General features: G+C 38.7%; 1 protein-coding gene across 5 annotated transcripts in view; it reads left to right on the forward strand.

Moving 5' to 3' along the window:
* Nucleotides 1-16819, forward strand: part of BTRC (beta-transducin repeat containing E3 ubiquitin protein ligase) — a 207707-nt gene that overhangs the window by 96268 nt on the left and 94620 nt on the right. The window lies entirely within an intron of this gene.

The raw sequence follows: 16819 nt of genomic DNA on the forward strand, positions 1-16819 counted from the left end.
AGCATAAATAAATAATAAGAAGAAAAGTGATTAAATAAGGGAATTCATAAGAGAAATATACAACTAAACACAACTCTTAACCTACCCCAATATGGTTTTCAGAAATTTACTTATTACGTGGGATGATTTTATTTTTATTCCAAAATAGGTAGACATTTGGGGATATTACAGTTGATCAACTTATAGGAACCTTAAATTTCTTTCACAATATTGTTGAATTGCAATAAAATGGGAACACCAAAGCAGGGAAGATATCCGAGGTGATGAAAGTCATTTAGCAGAAAAATATCAGGAACAAGGATGACAGAAAGAACTATTCTGCAGAGAGAAAGGATTTGGGTGTATGTCCTAAGGGCTCTATAGTTCTTGATTTTGAGAAATCAAGAAGATCTACAGAATGCAGATGTCTTTGAGTTACAAAAATAACCAGATGTCCTTATTAGTAGAAGCAAATGTTTGCTTCTTAATTTACACAAAACTATATGCAGACAATCTCTGGGTGAAATATTGTGTAAATATGGCAGCAAAGAACGTTGTGGCATGAAAGGATCTGTCCTAAATACCTAATCATAAAGGTTTATATCTTGAAAAGGGAAAAAACTTTAAGATTTACGTAGATTTAAAGGTAAAAAAGATGTTATGTAGATTTTGATTAAGAAATCACAAAGCTGAATGTGTTCAGACAGCTGTGTAATATCTCTCCTCTTCACAAAACAGATGATTGTTTTACCTTTTCTTTTGTCCCCATATTTATTGATATAAATTTATCCTTCTATAGCTATACTTTTAATGGTGAAATATTAAAATGCTGTATTATGATATATTCTGTAACTTGAAAGTTAACAAAAGCAATGCTGCTACTTCATGCGCTTGCTTTGTCACTCTGGTGCAGTTCTCTTCCATTCTTCTTATCAGAGTATCTCAATGCTTAGTTGAGCTTGTTTATCTTAAAAGAGCAGGAGGCAGGCTTTTAGGGAGTAAGCTACATGTTCCAGTATAACAGGCACCAATGCTGTTTGACTTGAAAAACATTTGATCTCTTACATTAACAGCCCATGTCACTGTAATAGGGACTACAGACGGGCTGTTGTTCAGTTTTCTATTATTTTAGCTTTGAAAGAACTATTAGTGCTGCTCCAAAATCTTCCAGTCTAAAATTGTATATTGGCTGTCCCCCCAGGACTCGTAAGTAAACAAGGTGATATGTGTGAAGGGAGCATATTTTGTTAGCTTTGTTTTAAATAAGAACCTTTCCTATCTAAAGGTGGTTTTTGTCTCATCCCTGAGTGTGCTGCATGACGTTGCTTGTGTAAATTTGCAGATATAGCAATATCTTAAAGCAGATTTTTGTTTGTTACTAATGTGTATGCTCAGTAACTGTTAATTATGAACTTCCATATTTTTTTCTTCAATAGGAACGTATTTAGTTTTCTCATGAAGCTTAACTTGAAATGTCCTGCACAATTTCCCTAAGTATAGCAGTTTGAACAGCAGTTGTTGAAAATGGCAAGCAAGAATTTAAAGGGTATGTTTGTTAGACTTAAATATTACTTAGCTTTATTTTAAGATACTCAGTTATTGGTTATTTCTATGCCAGGAATAGTTTGACAGCTGGAATCAGGTAGCAGTATTTAAAGAACAGAAAATATAACTTGTAAAATCAGGTTGTTTTCTTTTTTAAGAGTACCTCTTATTTTAATAGTGATAGAATGGCAGCTTATTATAGTAGTGGTAGAATGGCAGCAGACAATTTTACTTCTTTCTTCCTTCCTCTGTTTATTTCCAAGGATCTAGTTTGTTTTCCTGTTCTAATTCCTTTTTTATATGAGACAACACTACCTGGCCACCCAACACTTTCTTTGAATTTAACCTAAAATACATCAGCCAGCACAAGCATAATTGGTTGAAAGGCAGCCATCTATCTGGGGAGTTCTTCTAAATACTAGATGTGTCATGTGCTTTGACATGACATATCTGTAATATCTCTGAATACAGAAAGCACTTTCTGCATTAGCTGTAGGTGTTAAAGCAGTAGTGTGTTTTAAGAATGTGTGCTGTGCAAATTCTGGCTTGTGAGGTAATGACAAGTGTTTGCCTGAATAGACAATATATTTTTCCCCCTAAGGTCCCCACACACCTAGTTTCCCTCAAGCTCATCATCTCTGTCAGGTTAATCAATAGGCACCGTATGGCAGAGGGTCAGTAATCAGTGTCATCGTGCCTTTAAATCGTGTTGAAAATTTGCTTAAAGCCTGGGCCAATTAACATCGAGATGATGAATGGATGGGAAGATGGGAAGAGCCTGACGCTCAGGGGCTTTGTGAGGAGGAGATGCTCAGCTGTTGAGCAGCAGACACCAGCGAATAAAATCAGCCATTCATGTGAGCTCAGTCCACCCACTCTTAATGATAATGTCAATCTAGCAAAATATATACACATTGGAGTTGTCACGAGTTCATAAATCAAAGGAGTTTGTCAAAGGCATTCAGATTAACGAGGCAGCAGCAATAACAAGTCAAATTTGCATAGAGAATTGCTCGAATCTCAGTAAATTATGATCCTGTTTTTCATTTGATTATTTGCTAATGTCTCAAGAGGGAGAATGATTATATTAGCATGCAAAACCTACTCCAGAAGTAGAAATCTGAGGTATAGAAGACCAGCACACTATGACAATTAATCAGTTTCTGCATACTAGCATAAATGCACAAAGCCCAGAAATGAACTTCTTTTTTATTATTATTTCTCCTTGCTACTGATCCAAATGGTTCAGCTTGACAGAGACTTTATATTGCTTTAACAGTGTTCTGAATTGTGCCTGCAGGCAAGACATAGTTATGCAGCTATAACCAACCTATCCATCTGCCAACCAGATTGGAATTCTCCTATCCAAGGCTTCCATTAACCCCCACTGACAGCTCCAAACAGGATTAAGAATTTGGAAGCATAAAAAATAGTTGTTCTTGGCCCTGGCCGGTTGGCTCAGTGGTAGAGTGTCGGCCTGGCGTGCAGAAGTCCCGGGTTCGATTCCCGGCCGGGGCACACAGGAGAGGCGCCCATCTGCTTCTCCACCCCTCCCCCTCTCCTTCCTCTCTGTCTCTCTCTTCCCCTCCTGCAGCAAGGCTCCATTGGAGCAAAGATGGCCCGGGCGCTGGGGATGGCTCCTTGGCCTCTGCCCCAGGCGCTGGAGTGGCTCTGGTCGCAACAGAGCGACGCCCCAGAGGGGCAGAGCGTCGCCCCCTGGTGGGTGGGCGTGCCAGGTGGATACCGGTCGGGCACATGCGGGAGTCTGTCTGACTGTCTCTCCCGGTTTCCAGCTTCAGAAAAATACAAAAAAAAAAAATAGTTGTTTTTTGCAAATATACACAATCCCTTTGCATTTTGAGAAAGGCTGCATCTGTGTTTTATAATTAGTATTGGACAGTGTATAGCAGGTGGAAAATCCTACTTGGCATTTTTTTTTTTTAACTTCTGCCATAGGGAGTAAGGCAGTGCTAATGGAATCCTGTGTGTTTGGTAGTCCCCGAGAGTGCTTTCCATTATATCTGGTTCCTAGCACTCTGCTTCAGTTGGTGTATTACTAGAAAATATCACTTCTTTTAAGCCTTAACTGGTTGATCTTGCTGAAGTTTAGCCGTATAGGGAGGCTTTGATATGGTTGTGGTTTAATAGAGTATGTCAAATGATAAACGTGCTGGAGAAACAGTGTTCATGAAAATATTATCTATGAGCCCTCCCTAAAACTGGGTCTTGAGTAGGATTCTTCAGTCAGCTCCTGAACTTAAATGACCTAAGTTTTTTTTCACTATTATATCTTAGAAAGATTAATTAAAATTTGTTTGAACACACACATATATACAGTGTTTTATTTATGTCACCTTTGAAGAGTTTGAATGATTTTTATGTACTTAAATTATCTTTTAACCTTGTAAAAGAAATAGTTTCTACTTTTGAAAATTGTAAATCATATATATTTGGAGGCTATAATTAGCTCCAAATTATATAATAAGTTAATGGGGAAAATATTAATTCAGTTACTAATTTACCAATCAAGCCCACTATCTGATGTTTACAACTAGCTATTAGAAATTGGTCTCAAGATTTTTTTCTTCATGTGGGTTGTCATTCTACATGATAATTAACAAATGATTCTATTTTTAAAATGTGTTTAAAATCAGAATTATAATTCACCATAATTTACCTGCTTTGCTAAAATGATATAATTTTCCTGGTTACAGAGTCCTTTGAATTCTCCCAATGAAGAACATGGCGTAGGTGGGGAATATTACATCTAGTTCGGAAGCTGATTATTTTATTTATAACAGGTGTCTATTCAGATAGGCTCAGGCTCTATTGCACCATCCAACCTTGAGCAAGATGCTTACTCAAAGATTATTATAAGTCATTATGAGTAGCTTGACTTTTCATCACTGTGTAAATTAGTTTAGTTTTTCATTTGATTATATAATCAACTCTTAATTATCCATGTCATCAGGAGTGTGTGTTCAAATAGATAACTGAAAACAGTAAATAAGCCACTTACTAGGTCATAGAAAATATTGTTCCACCCATGAAAATGCTGTTTGCTACTTTCAGAACCTCTTTAACTTCTTATTTTAGAAACTATAGACCTCTGAAAAGTTGGAAATGCTTTGCTTATTCACAGAACTTTTTCTTCTTAAGTGTCTGCAGACTTTATCTGTAAAGGACCAGATAATAAACAGGCTTTGTGGGTCATAGGATCTCTGTCATGACTATTCACTTCTGCCATTGTAATGTGAAAACAACCATAGACAAGAGGCAAGTGAACAGGGTGGCTAAGTTTCAATAAAACTTTATTTGCAAAAAAATAAAACAAAAACACCACAATACTCTATTTAAAGCAGGAGCCTACTAACTCATGCTCTAAATCAGGGGTAGTCAACCTTTTTATACCTACTGCCCACTTTTGTATCTCTGTTAGTAGTAAAATTTTCTAACCGCCCACTGGTTCCACAGTAATGGTGATTTATAAAGTAGGGAAGTAACTTTACTTTATAAAACTCATAAAGCAGGCCCTGGCCGGTTGGCTCAGTGGTAGAGCGTCGACCTGGTGTTCAAGAGTCCCGGGTTTGATTCCCGGCCAGGACACACAGGAGAAGCGCCCATCTGCTTCTCCACCCCTCCCCCTCTCCTTCCTCTCTCTCTCTCTTCCCCTCCCGCAGCCGAGGCTCCATTGGAGCAAAGTTTGCCTGGGCGCTGAGGATGGCTCTGTGGCCTCTGCCTCAGGCGCTAGAGTGGCTCTGGTCGCAACAGAGTGATGCCCGGGATGGGCAGAGCATCGCCCCCTGGTGGGCGTGCCGGGTGGATCCCGGTCGGGCGCATGCGGGAGTCTGATTGCCTCCCCGTTTCTGGCTTTGGAAAAATACAAAAATAAAAAATAAAAAAATTTATAAAGCAGAGTTACAGCAAGTTAGAGCATATAATAATAATTACTTACCAAGTACTTTGTCGGATTTTTACTAAGTTTGGCAGAATAAATCTTTATAAAACAACTTACTATAGTTAAATCTATCTTTTTATTTATACTTTGGTTGCTCCACTACCACCCACCATGAAAACTGGAACGCCCACTAGTAGTGGGCAGTAGGAACCAGGTTGACTACCACTGATCTAAATTATCATATTGGCAGTATAAGTGGTGGGATAGGACTCTAGTTGGGTATCACTTTGAAGTTTCTCTACTATGAAAATCATTTTTAAAGTTAGCTGAATGGTGTAGAAATAGGGTTTCAATTATTTATTAAGCCCTGATTATCTAAATGTATAACATCTCATGGGAAGTAGAGGGGGTCACAAAGACTTTGCCCAATAAGCTTTCAATCTTATTGGGTAGTTGAGCATAATGTGCAAACATTTATCTAAGTGTCAAACTGTGTGGACCAAGATAAAAATGTTAAGGAATTTTCAGTAGAGTGAAATGGAATAGTTGTATGGTTTCTTAGAGGTGACAGCTGGCATTCATTTTAAGAATGGGTAAGAGTTGAAGAGCTTAAATAATTTGCTTGTGTTTATAATTTATAATTGTAGAGTGAACTAGACTAGAATCAAAGGTTCTTTAGCCTGAAAGTTTCAAGATCATATCACATATTCATGAGATTATGGAGAGACTTAACTAGGACAGAAAATGTATTTTGAGGGAAGTAATGATGTAATGCAGCAGAAAATTCTGAAAGGTCTTGAAAACCAGGCGCAGAACTCTGAATTTGATTTCATAAAAACCAAGAGCCACTAAAAGTTTTTGAGGGAAAAAGACAACCATGAAAATAGTAGTGTTTACGAAAGATGAATCTGGCAATAGTATTTAATCCAATAAATATTTTAAAACACATCTTCTCAAGCTTTGTGCTGAGACACTGAAAAATGGAGATGAAAAAGAAGCTGGCCCTACCCTGAAGGAACTTACAGTATAAGGTGGGGGTGAGGAGCTCATTCATATAGAGCTATCACATCGAAAGATAGAATATAAAGAATAAGTACCAAAATAGAAATAAAATGCTAATTCATAGTAATTAATTTCAGCTGGGGCTAGGTAGAATGGGTGGTAGGGTGCAGGAGATAAGCATAGGTTTCTCAGTGATGGTATGGTGTCTGTTACCTTTTTTTTTTGAGAGAGAGAGAGAGAGAGAGAATGCCAGGAAGGGAGAGAGGGGAGAGGAGAGAGATGAGAGGCATCAGCTCATAGTTGCTTTACTTTAGTTGTTCACTGATTGCTTCTCATATGTGCATTGACTGGGGAAAGAGGGGGGGGGCTCAAGCAGAGCCAGTGACTTTGGGCTCAAGCCAGCAACCTTGGGATCATGTTGATGATCCCACGCTCAAGCCAGTGACCTCCATGTTTGCAGCCGGACCCTCAGCATCTGGGGCCAATGCTCTATCCATTGCACTACCACCAGTCAGGCTCAGTTGACTCTTGAATCAGGAGTTTGTAGGTAAAGAGATTAGGAAAGAAGCTATTAAAGGTTGAGGGAATAAATAGAATTAGCAAAAGCATAGTGATGTGGGTTTTTTTTTTTGTTTTTTTTTAGTTTTTATTTTTTTCCAAGACAGAGAGAGAATCAGAGAGAGGGATAGACAGGGACAGACAGACAGGCACGGTGAGAGATGAGAAGCATCAATCATTAGGTTTTTGTTGCGACACCTAAGATGTTCATTGATTGCTTTCTCATATGTGCCTTGACCGTGGGCCTTCAGCAGACCGAGTAACCCCTTGCTCAAGCTAGCGACCTTGGGCCCAAGCTGGTGAGCTTTGCTCAAACCAGATGAGCCCGCGCTTAAGCTGGCGACTTTGGGGTCTTGAACCTGGGTCCTCCGCATCCCATTTCGATGTTCTATCCACTGCGCCACCGCCTGGTTAGGCGTGATGTGGGGTTTTATTTGTTGTTGTTTTGAAGAATTATAAATATGTCATGAAAATGGTGCAAGAAACTTTGATGGAAATGTAAGTTGGCGAGATTGTGATGCTATACTAAGAATTTGGACTTGTAGGTGACAGAGAGCTATAAAAGGTTGTTGAGTGGGGAGTAGTATCTTTTTAAAACAACGATTATGGCCTGATGGCACAGTGGATAGAGCGTCAGACTGGGATGCGGAGGACCCAGGTTCGAGACCCCGAGGTCACCAACTTGAGCGTGGGCTCATCTGGTTTGAGCAAAAAAGCCCACCAACTTGAACCCAAGGTCGCTGGCTCCAGCAAGGTGTTACTCGGTCTGCTGAAGGCCTGGGGTCAAGGCACATATGAGAAATCAATCAATGAACAACTAGGGTGTTGCAACGCGCAATGAAAAACTAATGATTGATGCTTCTCATCTCTCTCCGTTCCTGTCTGTCTGTCCCTATCTATCCCTCTCTCTGACTTACTCTCTCTGTAAAAAATAAATAAAATTAAACAATTCAACCTTTTAAAACAATGATTCTGACACTATTGTATAGAATGGTTCAGTGATAGATTTAGGCAAAGATATCAGAGGCTGTCTCAATAGTAATAGTACTGGTAAGAAGTGTTGGTCATCTAGACTTGAGTAGTAGCAGTAGAAATGCAAACTATTAAAATAGATGATTTATAGGAAAAACTGAAGACCTAAATTGGCAGATACATTCAAAGGAAAAAGAGGGTGAGTAAAACTTGAGGATTTAAGTGTGGGGTGGAAAGGAAATTTTAAAAGGTAAGTGCTAGCCTAGAACGGGCAAGAATTATAAAAGATTGTTTTAAATTTGGGTATGTTGATTTTCAGAGAGTTTAAGGTTATCATCTGAATACTTTTTTGATGTGGTTCCTTTTTTCTTTTTATTCACCCCCCAGGTTACTTCTAGAAACATTTTATCCAAAATACATCCCTGAGATCTAATGTATGAGTTTTAGCAATATTTCACCTTACTGACTTTCCCCTACAGACCTGTTACAGTGTCTTCAGGAGTTACAAACCAAATGCTTTCAGTTTTAAGTTAAATTCAAAGTTGTCAGTGAGGCTTTAATTCTGCCACTTTTAATTCTAAGCTGGTAAATGCTAGGCTAAGAGATAAATATTTGAGTTTATATTAAAGGTAAGAAGTTCTATAGTATCTTCAGAAATATTTTTATATATTACTATTTATACAATATTGTTCCTGCAGGACTACCCATTCTGCAAGTAAATTACTATAATGAAACTTTTCATCTGAATGTTGTGAATGAATTCTGAGCACTCAGGTTTTTCTAGTTGGTTCAGGGTTAAGTGGTGGAGTATAACTTTTATTTATATTTGATGGATTTTTTTCCCCAGAAATTTATTTTTCATTTATCTGACTTCTGTTTTTCTGTATCACAACATATTTTCTTCTTGATTTCATCTATTTTGTTAATTTTTATATTGACAATTTCAGATTTACAAACAAGTTAAAAAGTATAGTACAAAGGATTCCTTTATACTTTTCATACAGCTTCTCCCTATGTTAACATGCTACCACATTTGCTTTATCTCTTATTTATATATTCACATATATACACTCACATCCTCTGTTTTTCTGAACCATTTAAAAGTTACAGACATAATGTCCCTTTACCTCTAAATGTTTAATTGCATGTTTTCTAAAAACAAGGACATTCTTATAAATAATCACAGCACAAATTATCAAAATCAGGAAATTGAATGTATAAACAAACTGGTACATTCATACAATGATTCTAGTTGGGGCAATAAAAAGAACTACTGATATATGAAACAACACAGATGAGCCTCAAATATATTATGCTAACTAAGTGGGGGGGGGAAATAGCCTCAAAAATTTACATACTTTACGGCTGCATTTTAAGACATTTTGGAAAAGACAAAATTACTGAAATAAAATAAGTGATTATTGGGGAACAGGGTTGACTGTAAAGGAGCAGTGCAAGAGAATTTTGGGAGTGATGGAACTGCTTTACATCTTTTTTATTATTATTAATTTTTCCATTGATTTGGGGGCTGGGGGGAAGAGACAGAAAGAGAGAGAAAAATCAACTTGTTTCACTTAGTTGTTCCATTTTGTTATGTACTCATTGATTGCTTTTTGTACGTGCCCTGACTGGGAGTTGAACCTGTAGCCTCTGATGCACCAGGTCGAGGATTTATCCACTGAGACACTGGCCAGGCCATTGCTTTACATCTTAATTGTGGCAGAAGTTGCACAACTGTATGCTTTTGTCAAAACCAAAAAAGAGTGATTTTTTCTGTATGTAAAATTTAAAAGTGGGGAAAGAATCAGGAAATTAACATTGACTTTTTTGTGTGTGTGTGACAGAGACAGAGAGAGGGATAGATAGGAATAGACTGGCAGGAAGGGAGAGAGATGAGAAGCATCAATTCTTTGTTGCAGTTCTTTAGTTGTTCATTGATTGCTTTCTCGTGTGCCTTGACCAGGGGGCTACAGCAGAACAAATGACCCCTTGCTCAAACCAGCAACCGTGGGCTTCACTTTAGTGAGTAACCTTTGGGCTCAAGCCAGTGAACATGGGGTCATGTCTATGATCCTGCACTCAAGCCTGTGAGCCCACACTCAAGCTGGATGAGCTTGTGCTCAAGCTGGCGACCTTGGGGTTTCGAACATGGGTCCTTTGCATCTCCATCCGATGCTCTATCCACTGCTACACTGCTTGGTCAAGCCAATACAATGTTACTAGCTCATCTAAAGATCTTATTCAGCCTGACCAGGCGGTGGCGCAGTACAGAGAGCGTCGGCTGGGATGCGGAAGACCCAGGTTCAAGACCCCGAGCTCACCAGCTTGAGCGCGGGCTCATTTGGTTTGAGCACAAAGCCCACCAACGTGAACCCAAGGTCACTGGCTCCAGCAAGGGGTTACTCGGTCTGCTGAAGGCCCATGGTCAAGGCACATATGAGAAAGCAATCAATGAACAACTAAGGTGTTGCAACACGCAATGAAAAACTAACGATCGATGCTTCTCATCTCTCTCTGTCCCTGTCTATCCCTCTCTCTGACTCACTCTCTGTCTCTGTTAAAAAAAAAATCTTATTCAAAAATTTTTCAGTTCCAATAATGTCCTTTATACCGTAATGTCATAATGCCTGCTCATTAGTTACCTATCAAAATTAAATAAAATAGAGGGTCAGGAGGAAGAAAATTGTAGATATGGACTATAGAGTTACTACTCATTTTGTGAGCTCAAATCACTATTTTCCAGTATGATTCAGTGTAGAAGAGTTTACCACCAATTTTGTTTCCCCAGGTATAAGATGCATCCTTTTCCAAAAAGTTTGGGATCTCAAAACTGGATGTGTCTTATACAGTGGTGTGGCATTTCAAATGCCATAGATGGAACTGAGGACGAGGCAATATATGAAAACAGTGATTCATTAGCAGACACAGGTGAGAACAAGCTAATGGATGGACAGTGATAGGAATTATATGAATTTTATGATGAATAAAACTTGAGTTTGCCTGACTGGGCAGTGGCACAGTGGATAGAGCATCGGACTGGGATGCCGAGGACCCAGGTTCAAGACCCCAAGTTCGCCAGCTTGAGTGTGGGCTCATCTGGTTTGAGCAAGGCTCACCAGCTTGAGCCCAAGGTCGCTGGCTCGAGCAAGGGGTTACTTAGTCTGCTGTAGCCCCCCCTCAAGGCACATATGAGAAAGCAACGAACAACTAAGGTGCTGCAACAAAGAATTGATGCTTCTCATCTCTCTCCCTTCCTGTCTGTCTCTGTCACAAAATAAATAAATAAAATTAAAATGCTTTAAAAAAAAACACTTGAGTTCAATAACTTTATGTAATACTCCCCCCCCAAATTTCGGGCCCCAAAATTAAGGTGTGTCTTATACATGCAAAATACAGTAATCCCAGATCACAAATTGCATTTAGTTATCATGTCTCTTTAGTTTTCTTTTACTTGAAACAGTTCCTCAGTCTTTCTTTGTATTTCATGACCTTGACATTTTTTGTTACATACAGACTTTATAAGCTGTCTGTCAATTTGATTTAGTCTGTTAAGGGGTTATGTGTTTTTGGCAAGGTTATCTCAGAAATGATAATACGTATGTTCTTCTGAATACATCATATGAAGAGACACATATAATGTTAAGGTGATGACTGTCAGATTTCTCCACTCTGACGTTACTGTTTTTTCTTTTGTAATTATTAAGTATCTTATGGAGATACATTCTGACATTATGTAACTATTTACTGGTATTTGCCTTTCACTGCTAATTTATGTGATGAGTCTTGCTGGCATTAATTAGTTACCCTTAAATAAAACTTACTGGACATACTGTAGCTTGATGACCCAGGGCAGTTGTGCACATTCCTTATTAGGATGCATAATAGTTTTGTTTTTATTTTTACAGGGACAGAGAAAGAGTCAGAGAGAGGGATAGAGAGGGACAGACAGACAGGAACGAAAAGAGATGAGAAGCATCAATCATCAGTTTTTCGTTGTGACACCTTAGTTATTCATTGATTGCTTTCTCATATATTCCTTGACCGTGGGCCCTCAGCAGACCGAGTAACCCCTTGATCGAGCCAGCGACCTTGGGTCCAAGCTGGTGAGCTTTTGCTCAAACCAGATGAGCCTGCGCTCAAGCTGGCAACCTCAGGGTCTCGAACCTGGGTCTTCTGCATCCCAGTCCGACGCTCTATCCATTGTGCCACCGCCTGGCCAGGCTATAATATCTTTAATATAACAAACTTCCACCAAAAAGTAATTAGGCTTCCAAGTTTATTATAATGACATTTTGACAAAATATAATTCATTTTGACAAAATATAATTCATTTTGACATATAGGACCTTACATGAATGAAACATATTTTGATGGTCTGAAAAGGTATTTTATTTAAAAGAAGATGGAACTTCATGGTGTGCGGGAGTAGTTACTTGCAAATTATAAGTTTATAATTGAATACTGGCTTAATTGAATACAGTTATAATTGAATACTGGCTTAATTGAATATAGTTATAATTGAATACTGGCTTAAGTTTTTATTACATAAGACATTTAATTTTAGTATTTAAAGCAGTGATCTATACTTTAAAAAAGTTAAATATAGGCATATCTTGGAGATATTCCAGGTTCTATTCCCAGCCATTGCAATAAAGTGAGTACAGGCATACCTCAAACAAATTGCGGGTTTGGTTGCAGGCCATCATAATAGCGATTATCACAGTAAAGTGAACCACAGTCTTTTTGCTGGTGTACGATCTTGCCTTCAGTTTGTAATAAGACTAGGTATGCCTTGATACAAATTGACCCTTGCCCTTTTTTGATTCTCTTATACTGGCATGTATTGCTAGTTTTCTTATTTGGAATGCTTTATAGCAATTAACTATATCTTGTCCTCATCTATTTGTAGATAGTCTACAAAATGGAGAGAAACGGCCCTGGCCAGTTGGCTCAGTGGTAGAGCGTCGGCCTGGCGTGCGGGAGTCCCGGGTTCGATTCCCAGCCAGGGCACACAGGAGAAGCACCCATCTGCTTCTCCACCCCTCCCCCTCTCCTTCCTCTCTGTCTCTCTCTTCCCCTCCCGCAGCCAAGGCTCCATTGGAGCAAAATTGGCCCGGGCACTGAGGATGGCTCTGTGGCCTCTGCCTCAGGCGCTAGAATGGCTCTGATTGCGGCAGAGCGACGCCCCAGATGGGCAGAGCATTCCCTCCTGGTGGGCAAGCCGGGTGGATCCCGGTCGGGCGCGTGCGGGAGTCTGTCTGACTGCCTCCCCGTTTCCAAATTCAGAAAGAAAAAAAAAATGGGGAGAAAAGCAGTTAGAACTCTTAACTTATTAAGTCTCGGTTCCTTGCTTGTACCATAGCATGTTTTTTCTTCTTTGTCTTACTTTTAGGGACTTTTATCTTAAAGTGATCATCACAAATATAAAATATCAAGTTAAACTTCATGAGAGATTTCTGTCCAAAAGGAATACCTTAGTTCCAACAGTGTTCAAAGGAACAGTACTGGCCTGTCAAGCCAACTAAAGGCAATACACAAACCACACACATATATTAGCCACAGAGATACAAGGGTCTTTAAATGACACTATATATATGCTGTTTATTTTTTACTAATTTTAAAAATATTATATTTGGCCTGACCTGTGGTGGCGCAGTGGATAAAGTGTCAACCTGGAATGCTGAGGTCGCTGGTTCAAAACCCTAGGCTTGCCTGGTCAAGGCACATATGGGAGTTGATGCTTCCTGCTCCTCCCTTCTCTCTCTCTTTCTCTCTCTCTCTCTCTCTCTCTCCTGTCTAAAATGAATAAAGTCTTTTAAAAAATTATATTTGATACAAACCAAAAAGGTATAACTAATATCTAAGTTTAAAATAGTTATGATCCTATATTGTATAATGATTTCATACTTGTATGAAAATTTTCAGATAAACTCATTTGTAGGAAAGATTTCTAGACCTAAAAATAAAGTAACTTGCCACTTAGAATGTGATGAATATATGTAATATAATGAATGAATATGCCAACTATAAATTTAAAATATTTATTATTTGTTTGTTTATTTATTTAAGTGAGAGGTGGGGAAGCAGAGGGACAGACTCCTGCATGCGCCCCAACCAGTAGTCCATCCGGCAAGCCCACTAGGGGGGTGATGGTCTGCCCATCTGGGGCTGTTACTCTGTTGCTCATCAGCTGAGCCATTTTTTTAGTGTGTGAGGCAGAGGCCACAGAGCCATCCTCAGCACTCAAGGCCAACTTGCTCAAACCAATTGAACCATGGTTGCAGGAGAGGGAGAGAGACTGAGAGAGAAAAGGGGAAGGGAGAGGGGTAGAGAAGCAGAATGGTCTCTTCTCCTGTGTGCACTGACTGGGAATCGAACCCAGGACATCCACATGAATGGCCTACCAGCGAGGCCAATTCAAAAATATTAACAATGTAATTATGGAAAATAGAACCCAAATAATATGCATTTGTTTGGATTTCCTGTATTTGTCTTGCAGACAGTGATTTACATGTGTTGGTTTCCAGATATTTTTTCAATTATTTTTTATTGTGGTAAAATACACATAAAATTTATTATCTTAACCATTTTTAAGTGTACTGTTCAGTGGTATTAAATACACTCATTCATCCTCATCCATCTGTATAACTGTCTTATCTTGTAAAATTGAAATTCTCTGTTAAATAACTCCCCATGCACCCCTTCTCCCAGTCCCTGGCAACCACCATTCTACTTTTTGTTTCTATAATTTTGACTATTCTAAGTATCTCATATAAGTCTAATCATACAATGTTTATCTTTTGTGACTGACTTATTTCACTTAGCATAATGTCCTTAAGATTCACTCATGTTGTATGTGCCAGAATCTCCTTCCTTTTTAAGGGTGAATACTATTTTATTTTAGTTCAGTGAGATTCTTATTGGTCAATGTCACCCTGTTGAAGTTAATTTTCTAATTAAAAACCAATTATTTTGTATAATGTCAAATTTACCATCAATATTAGTACTATTTTTCATTATTAGTTCTTGGCATTACTAATAAAAGATTTTATAATTATCTTTAAAAAAAAATACTATTTCAACCTGACCAGGCAGTGCACAGTGGATGGAGCGTCAAACTGGGATGCAGAGGACCCAGGTTCGAAACCCCAAGGTCTCTGGTTTGACCGTGAGCTCATCCGTCTTGAGTGTGAGCTCACCAGCTTGACCGCAGGGTCACTGGCTTGAGCAAGGGGTCACTAGCTCTGCTGTAGGTCTCCCTCGTCCCTCCCTCAGGGCACATATAAGAAAGCAGTCAATGAACAACTAAGGTGCCACAACAAAGAATTGATGCTTCTCGTCTCTCTCCCTTCCTGTCTGTCTGTCCCTATCTGTTCCTCTCTCTGTCTTTCTCTCATTGTCACACACACACAAAAATACTATTTCATTGTGTGTGTATATACCACATTTTGCTTATCTCTTCCTCCACCAAAGGATATTTGTGTCGGTTCCATATTTTAGCTATTGTAAATAATGCTGCTGTGAACACGGATGTACAAATATCTCTTTGAGACTCTGCTTTCAGTTCTTTGGAGCATATACGCAGAAGTGAAATTGTTGGATAATATAGTAATTCTACTTTTATTTTTTTAAGAAATCAGCATACTGTTTTTCATAGTAGTACATTTCCAGAAAGGTACCATTGTATATTCCCACCAACAGTGCACAAGAAAGGGTAAAAAGGAGATGAATGGCGATGAAAGGAGACTTGACTTTGGACAGTAAACACAGTGCAATCTACAGATGATGTGTTATAGCATTGTACACCTGAAACCGATATACAACAATTTTTTTAACCAATGTCACCCAATAAATCCAATTTTTAAAAAGAGTTCTAATTTCTCAACATCCTCACCATTCTGATTTTCTTTGTTTGATATAGCCTTCTTAATGAAAGTAAGGTGATATTTTCTTGGAGTTTTGATTTGCCTTTCCAAAATGATTAGTGATATTGAACATCTTTTCATGTGGTTTTTGACCAGTTGTATATCTTCGTTGGAAATGTCCAAGTCCTTTGTCCATTTTTGGATTGGGTTTTTGTTATTATTGTTGAGTTCTACAATTTCTCTGTGTATTCTGAATATTAATACTTTATCAGATGTATGATTTGTAAATATTTTCTTCCATTCTTTGGATTGCCTTTTTACTCTGTTGATAATTAGAACTCTAAATTTGCTTTCAAATGGACTATTTCCCCCCTCCCCTTAAGTATTAAAAAATCCCATTGATATGTTAGGGTCTTTTAGCTGCTGTTTGAGGTGATAGTGGCAAAAATGGATTCTAATCCTAAATTGCTGATTAAATGTTGTTTTGAGCTAAGTACTAAGCTATTTTAAATAAAGAAAATGAAACCTGTGAAGAGGTAGAAGAGAAAGAGCTAAATTTGAGGATCCAGACTTTGAGAACTTGTACTGACCAAACATTTACTATAGTTCAACACTAATTATTTTTTGGCCCTGACCAGTGGCTCAGTGAATAGACTGTCAGCTTGGCATATGGACGTCCTGGGCTTGATCCCTGGTCAAGGCACACAGGAAAAGCAACCATCTGCTTCTCTTCCCTGCCTTCTCCTTTTCTCTCTTTTCCCCTCTCACAGCCAGCGGCTCAGTTGGTTTTAGCGTGGCCCTGCGCACTGAGGATAGCTCAATTGGTCTGAGCAGGTCAGCCTCAGTTGCTAAAAATAGCCCTGTACTCTAGCATTGGCCCAGATGGGGTTGCCAGGTGGATCCCGGTCAGGGCGCATGTGGGGATCTGCCTCACTATCTCCCCCTTTCTCACCTAAATCAAAACAAAACAAAACAAATCCCAAAAAACTAATTATTTTCA

Source organism: Saccopteryx bilineata, chromosome 7 (genome assembly GCF_036850765.1).
Source record: "Saccopteryx bilineata isolate mSacBil1 chromosome 7, mSacBil1_pri_phased_curated, whole genome shotgun sequence".
In the NCBI taxonomy this organism is placed as follows: domain Eukaryota; kingdom Metazoa; phylum Chordata; class Mammalia; order Chiroptera; family Emballonuridae; genus Saccopteryx; species Saccopteryx bilineata.